This window comes from Piliocolobus tephrosceles, chromosome 6, assembly GCF_002776525.5.
Source record: "Piliocolobus tephrosceles isolate RC106 chromosome 6, ASM277652v3, whole genome shotgun sequence".
Lineage (NCBI taxonomy): Eukaryota > Metazoa > Chordata > Mammalia > Primates > Cercopithecidae > Piliocolobus > Piliocolobus tephrosceles.
This window is the reverse complement of record NC_045439.1, coordinates 135,690,414-135,698,387: the sequence shown is the minus strand read 5'-3', so window position 1 is coordinate 135,698,387 and position 7,974 is coordinate 135,690,414.

Sequence of the window (7,974 nt, the reverse complement as noted above, 5' to 3'; positions counted from 1 at the left end):
TCGTGAGCCACCACGCCCAGCCCCGTTTTTTATTTTATTTTATTTTATTTTTTTGAGACAGAGTTCCCCTCTTGTTGCCCAGGGTGGCTGGAGTGCAGTGGCGCAATCTTGGCTCACCATAACCTCCGCCTCCCAGGTTCAAGCAATTCTCCTGCCTCAGCCTCCCGAGTAGCTGGGATTACAGGCATGTGCCATGCCCAACTAATTTTTGTAATTTTAGCAGAGACAGGGTTTCACCATGTTGGCCAGGATGTGGTCTCGATCTCCTGACCTCATGATCTGCCCGCCTCGGCTTCCCAAAGTGCTGGGATTACAGGCGTGAGCCCCAGCTCCTGGACTGTGATTTTCGTTGTAATGGTTTCTTTCTAATTTGGTCTTGAGGTCTATTAAGAGTGGCCAAAAGCCAAGACAGCCACTCTAGGAAAACCCTGGTAGGGGAAAGTTGGGTGCAGGTGTATCATTCAGGTGAGACACAATGAGGAGGTGACACCCACATGCATAAAGCAGAAGAAAATTCTTACAGCTCCTGGAGAGGTTAGGGGTGCCCATGGGGGGCCCAGGGGAAGTCTGGAGGTGACTGGGAGCTCAACTAACTGGTGAGGGGCAGGAGGAAAGAGAGAGGATCTGTGGGACCAGGCCTTTATTTAGGTCCATAGGTATTATTCCCTAGGCTTTCCCTATGGGGTTGTGGATTGGTGAGTTTAAAGAAAACATGTGGCCAGGCATAGTGGCTCACCCCTGTAATCCCAGCACTTTGGGAGGCTCAGGCAGGCAGATCATGAGGTCAGGAGATCGAGACCATTCTGGTCAACATGGTGAAACACTGTATCTACTAAAAATACAAAAATTAGCTGGACATGGTGGCGCTTGCCTGTAGTCCCAGCTATTTGGGAGGCTGAGGCAGAAGAATTGCTTGAATTCAGAGGGCAGAGGTTGCAGTGAGCCGAGATCGCACCACTGCACTCCAGCCTGGGCAACAAGAGCGAAACTCCATCTCAAATAAATAAATAAATAAATAAATAAATAAATAAATAAATAAAAAGAAAACATGCTCTAAGGGGAGATCTTACTTACATGACTCTGGTATTGACCAATAGGTTTTATCCTGATCAGCAGCTGTGGGAGGAGGTGGGTTCTGTGTCAGTGAGATGAGGAACAATAAGGCCATGTCACACACAACCAAGGGAAGTTTGTGTGGGAAGGGAAGTTTTAACTAATCCAAAGGTGATGGGGTACAACTGAGTTTCCAACAATTTACTTTGGGCCTAAAAGTTGATGCCAAGGCAGCAACAATATTAAACAAATTGATGACATAGAGCCATCTTATGGAGCACCTTGGCTACAAAGTGAGCAATAGGGTGCCACTGAAAGGTTACAGAGCAGAGGAATAATATAAGTGGAGCTGCACTTTAGGGAGGTCTAATGGAAATTGATTTAGAGAAACAGAAGGCAGAAGACTAGCTAGAAGATTCTACTCATCTTTTTTTTTTTTTTTTGATGGGGTCTTGCTCTGTCACCCAGGCCAGAATGCAGTGGTGTGATCACTGCTTACTGTAGCCTTGACCTCCTGGGCTCAGGTGATCCTCCCACCTCAGCCTCCTGAGTAGCTGGGACTACAGATGTGTGCCACCATGCCTGGCTAATTTTTGTAGAGATGGGGTTTTGCGGTGTTGCCCAAGCAATCCACCTATCTTGGCCTCCCAAAGTGCTGGATTACAGGCGTGAGCCCCCAAGCTTGGAAGATACTACTAATCTTTTTCTTTTTCTTTCTTTCTTTCTTTCTTCTTCTTCTTCTTCTTTTTTTTTTTTAAGAGATGGACTCTCACTGTCGCTGAGGCTGGAGTGCAGTGACGCAATCTCGGTTCACTACAACCTCTGCCTCCCGGGTTCAAGTGATTCTCCTGCCTCAGCCTCCTGAGTAGCTGGGATTACAGGCACGTGCCTCCACCCCTGGCTAATTTTTGTATTTTTAGTAGAGATGGGGTTACACCATGTTGGCCAGGCTGGTCTCAAACTCTTGACCTCAGATGATCCACCCGCCTCAGCCTCCCAAAGTGCTGGGATTACAGGCATGAGCCACTGTGCCTGGCCAGATTCTAATAATCTTGATACAATGTTATTGAGAGCATGAGAGGGTGCTAAGAGAACAGGGGAAGTACAGGGCTGCTGGAAGTCTCAAATGCTTTGCAGAAGCTGGGCGCAGTGGCTCATGCCTGTAATCCCAGCACTTTGGAAGGCCAAGGAGGATGGATCACAAGGTCAGGAGATGGAAATCATCCTGGCTAACACAGTGAAACCCCATCTCTACTAAAAATACAAACAATTAGTTGGGCGTGGTGGCGGATGCCTATAGTCCCAGCTACTCGGGAGGCTGAGGCAGGAGAATTGCTTGAACCTGGGAGGCAGAGGTTGCAGTGAACCGAGATGGCTCCACTGCACTCCAGCCTTAGTGACAGAGCCAGAGCAAGACTCCGTCTCAAAAAAAAAAAAAAAAAAAAAAATGCTTTGCAGAAGTGGGAAATGGAGTATCAAAGTGGCAGAGGTGGTAAGTGGCAATGGTAACATAACAAGGAAAAGCTTAAAAGGGTTTGGGGAGGATGATGATGAGACCAACCATGGAATTGGACCCACTGTCATGGCTTCAGCATGAAAAGGAGCCCCAAAATCATACCCAGTAAATTGCCTGATTTTCCATATTTGATAGTATATACATGCACTTAAGCCAAAAACCCAGTGCTTGTGCCCATGAAAAAAAAAGAAGGCGTAGTTAATTCATTGTGTTTCTCTTTAGCCTTTTCTCCCACAGGCTAGTCATTTGCTACGTCATGGTAAGGACCATAATCAAGGCAAAAAAAAAAAAAAAAAAAGATTTTGTTGTTGTTGTTAGTAAATAAACTATCAACCACAGGAATAGAAAGCAAACAGATTTTTCATGGTTGTTTCATGAAATTGGACCAGAGAAAAGGGTGACCAGAAAGCGGGCTTTTCCGTGAGGCTTTGACTGTGTGATTTGCTGGCTGGTTTAGACATGAACATAGTTGCAGGGTTTGGGTAACCACAGCGGCAGGAGAACAGCTGGGATGTGGTCAGTGAGCACATCTCCCAGTCCCATAACAGCACCCACAGAAGCTTGTCCTTGACAACTGAGAGACCTTGGGGCCAGCCGGCACATGCGCTCCCTTCATGGTGGCTTGCCTGGGAGGGCAAAGGCTTGCTGACTTCTTTATCTCAAGATTGGATCAGTTTGGAATTTGTTTTGCTATTATTGACTGTGCTCCTTCCCTGCCAGCTCTTTCTATATATATCATAGACTCTGCCTCAGTCCTCATGACCACTGGATGAGGTAGGTAGGAGTACTCCCATTCTTTAGGAAACTGAGGTTCCAAAAGCTAAGTGAATGGATGAACAAGTGGTAGGGTCAGGATTAGAATCCACGTTCACCTGAATCCAAAACCGGTGCATTTTCCACTAAGCATGTGGCTCATTTTCCTTACTGTCTCCTCACCTCTCCTGCTAGGCTTGATGGAGAAACACTTTGGGGAGCAAGCTTTTACCCCACTTTCTGCCGCACTGCCAAAGCTAGTGGAGTATGAATGTGGTAATGTCACCTCCAGTCAATGCACCCACTGTCAGAACTATAGACAAGTTCTGCCGGTGCATTGTTCTTCTAGTGGGCTCTGGAGGGCTCTGCCCACCTTGTGAATCACAGGGAGGCTCAGGGAGACATTGGATTTCCTAAAGCACTCAGATGAGGTTCCAGGAAGTGACTAAGTCACACCTGCTGCTGGGGATCTTAGGGTGGTCACCAAAGTTCGAGCCCTTTGGAAGAGATCTCACTGGCTGATATAAATAAATTCTCATAACTCATGCATGGAGGTCTTGTTGTTTGGTTTCCAACCAACAATAGGTTTTAAAGGTTTCCCTAAGAGAGTACCAGGCATTGAATCTAGTCTACAGATTAGACAAATTCAGCCATGAATAGGAATGGGGATACGCAAGGATCTACCCAGTGTCTGGAGGATTTGCTTGAGAGGCTCAATTATTTTTTAACAAAAGAGGCCAGTAGTATTTTTAAATATGTAGATCATGTTGAGGTTGTATATCAGTTAGGGTAAAGCTGGACTACTACAACAAAGACACCCAACAATAACATGACTAAAGTTTATGTATTTCTCATGTAACAGTCCAGTAATTTCAATTGCAACAGTCCAGGGTGAGCTTTTGAGACTGGTGGGAGATTCAGCTCCATGTGGTCATTCAGGGATTAGGTTCCTTATTAGTCATTGTTCCACAATAATCCATAATTATTGTGATCTGCAAAATTTAAGCTGTGTTACTGCCAAGCCTGGGTTGCAGCCTGTAGGAAAGGTAAAGGGTATGGAGGAAACATGGCTCTTCTTGCATCCTCACTTCCTCTCCTGTTCCACTAGAGATAAATCACATGTGCACATCTATCTGAAAGGTAGACTGGGAAATTAATGCACTTGGGCAGCCATTGTTTTACTGTTATGAAACAAGGGGAGCTTAGATGTTGTGGACAACTAGCAATATTTGGTAGACAACTAGCAGCTGGGTGCATCTCATTGATCCAGCATGGCATAGAAGAGGAAGTGCTGGCTCTGGACCCTGAAGATGTGGGTTCAAATCCTTGCTCTACCATTTTAAACTGGGCAAGCTGCCTCATCTCTCTGACCATGGCTTGCTTCAACTGCTGTGCCTTCCTTAAATAGCAATTGGGAGGATTGTAACACACAGGTGCTTGATTGTAACTTGATACCAGGTGCTTGTAACACAACAGGTGCTTGATTGTAACACAACAGGTCATGGTTGCAAGAAATGAAAACCAGCTTGAGTTAGCTTGAGAAAAGGGAGATTTAATTTGAGGTCCAAGTCATTTTAGATAACCCGAAGGCAGGAACTATAGATGGACCTTTGTAGGGAAGGACTGGAATTTGAAGACAAAAGGAGTAAAGAGGAGGGAATTTGAGGAGCCCTCAATCCGTTAGCAAAACCCGCTGGCGCTAACTCCAAAATAAATTCTGACTGTGTCTCTTTCTCTCATGTACCTCCTTCCCTAGTCCAGGTCACCTTTGAGACTTGTCTGGACTGATGAATGAATGACTGGTCCCTCTGCCTTCATTCTTATGCTCTCAAATCCATCCTTTCACACAGAGCAAGAGTGAAGTTTAGAAACATTAATGAGATGTGTCTCCTGTTTGAGACCTGTAGTGTCTTCCTACAGCATGTAGAATAAAACCCCAGCTCCTTACTGTGGTTTACCAAGCCCATGCAGTGTGACCTCTCCTCCCTGACTGCATCTGCCACTCTTCCCCTCTTCCACTTTGCTTTAGCCACGTGGTCCAGATGTATATAGACATGTCATTTAAATCTTGCTCCTGCTTCAGGGCCTTGCATGACTATTTTCCCTTCCTGGAGAACTCTTAACACTTTGTGCTTTTAGTAATCCACACCTCAGTATAAAATCTTAGAATGACCTCTCTCTATCATGTCAGCCTACTTTAATTCACTACACAGCCATTAACACAGTTTTATAGTTTTCTCACTAATATACTTATTTGTTGTTACCCAATTCCCAGACCCCATTGCCTCAGTAAATGCAATCTTTATAAAAGCGGGGAACTGCCTATCTTGATCTCTGGTGTATCCTCTTTGCTTAGGAATACTTTTTGAATGAACTGAGTTAATTAAAAAAAATATGTGACTTTACTGCTTGTAACCCTTTCATAATTTAACCGTGTATTTTGAACTTCTTTCCACTTCAATGAATACACAATTACTATATGCTCACAGCATTCCATTACCTAGAGATACCACAACCAATGTAAACAACTTCCTACTGTTGAATATTTAGTGAATATCCTTATATAGAGACATCTTTGCACATTCTTCATTATTTCCTAGAATACATTTATACATGTGAAATAATTGAGTTAAAGGATAGTCTACTTCTGAAATTTGATATACAAAGCAAAACTGACTTCCAGGGAAACTGTGATTGTTTTTATGTTCTTGGGGCATGAGAGTGCCAGGTTCCCCAGACCCTCAGAAAAGGACTAGTATCATTTTTTTATTTTGCCAATTGGATGCACTAAAAATATCATCTTGTATCAATCCATGTTTTAAAAAATTGCCAATGGTGTTGAACATTTTTCTTCTATTTATTGTATTTAATTCTTTTGTTCCTCTCCTTGACTCTTTTTAAAAAACAAGTGCATCATCTTCACACGTTATTCTTGGTTGAGGGTTTCCTCTTTCATCCTCAGAGACCCACATTCAGGTGGGAGAACATTTGCAAGAATGAGGGAAATTGATTCTTGCCATGCACTCTAAGCTCCCAAGAGGCCCTCTCCTTCCTCACCATTAGAATACAAATTGACTGCTGGGGAGTGAGGAACCTGTGTGAAGAAAAGTCAACAGTGACTAAGAGGCGGGCTTTATATAATCCCAGTCACTGGTGCACCCCTCGCAAAGGCTTCCAAACCCTTACATACTGCTTCTGAATATCACTGGGGAATCTTCTTCTTGGCATACAATTTAGGCATCAGCACCTTTTTCAGAATGAAGGTGTCCATTTCTCCATTCTGCAGAACCGCTCAGAGCTGATCGAAGCCAACCAATTACGTGGGCACCCAAAGCATTGCAGCCTAGTTGGGGAGACGCCTTCCTGGGTCTTTGAAGGACATCTGGAATGATTTAGGCCTCATCATAAGATATAAGCAAAAGCATTTCCTTCTACAGTTAACACTGGAGCAGGCCACATCACAGGGCCAGCCAAGCTTTGGGCCAAACCTCTAGCATCATGAAGATAGAATCAACAGCTTTGGACTTAGACTGAGTATGGAAATCCACATTTAGGAGGTGGTTAACAATGGTCAAACAGCGAAAACAATATTTTTGTTGTTAGTCTTCAAGTTTTCTGCTCTTGTTTTTCAGGAAGGTGTGACTTGCAGAGGAGTTGATTCATTCTTACGTACATTTACTGGAGAAGTTCACAGCAAGAGACTGGGGTCTGAGACACACTAATCTTTGGTGAGAGAAGACAGGGATGGAAGCTAGGTCCCCATATACGGCTATGGGAGGGGACTGATATCTCCAATCCAGTGCTCTTAAACGGTGATCAGCTTTCCAGGAAGCTCTACATTGTCAATGAAGGGGCTGTTCTTTACACTTTACTCTGAGCGTTTTGTGTGTGTGTGTGTGTGTATGCATATGTACACAAGCATGCAGTCATGAGCAAGCACGACTATGTGCGTGAGTTCAGGTATTCTTTCTGAAAAGAAATGATGAGGCCGGGTGCAGTGGCTCACGCCTGTAATCCCAGCACTTTGGGAGGCCGAGGCGGGCAGATCATGAAGTCAGGAGATCGAGATCATCCTGACTAACACAGTGAAACCCCATCTCTACTAAAAATACAAAAAATTAGCCAGACGTGGTGGTGGGTGCCTGTAGTCCCAGCTAGCTATTCAGGAGGCTGAGGCAGGAGAATGGCATGAACCCGGGAGGCAGAGCTTGCAGTGAGCAGAAATCATGCCACTGCACTCCAGCCTGAGCAATAGAACGAGACTCCATCTCAAAAAAAAAAAAAAAAAGAAAGAAAGAAAGAAATGAAGGATGAAGGTGATGGTAGAAAGTTGTTGTAAAAATATCCCTTTTTTTTGTTTGTTTGGAGAAAAAGTCTTACACTGTATCACCCAGGCTGGAATGTGGTGGCACAATCTTGGCTCACCGCAACCTCTGCCTCTCAGATTCAAGTGATTCTTCTTCCTCAGCCTCCCAAGTAGCTGGGATTACAGGCACCCACCACCATGCCCAGCTAATTTTTTTTGTATGTTTAGTGGAGACAGGGTTTCACCCTCTTGGCCAGGCTGGTCTCGAACTCCTGATCTCAAGTGATCTCCCCACCTCAGCCTCCCAAAGTGCTGAGATTTCAGGCGTGAGCTACTGTGCCCAGCT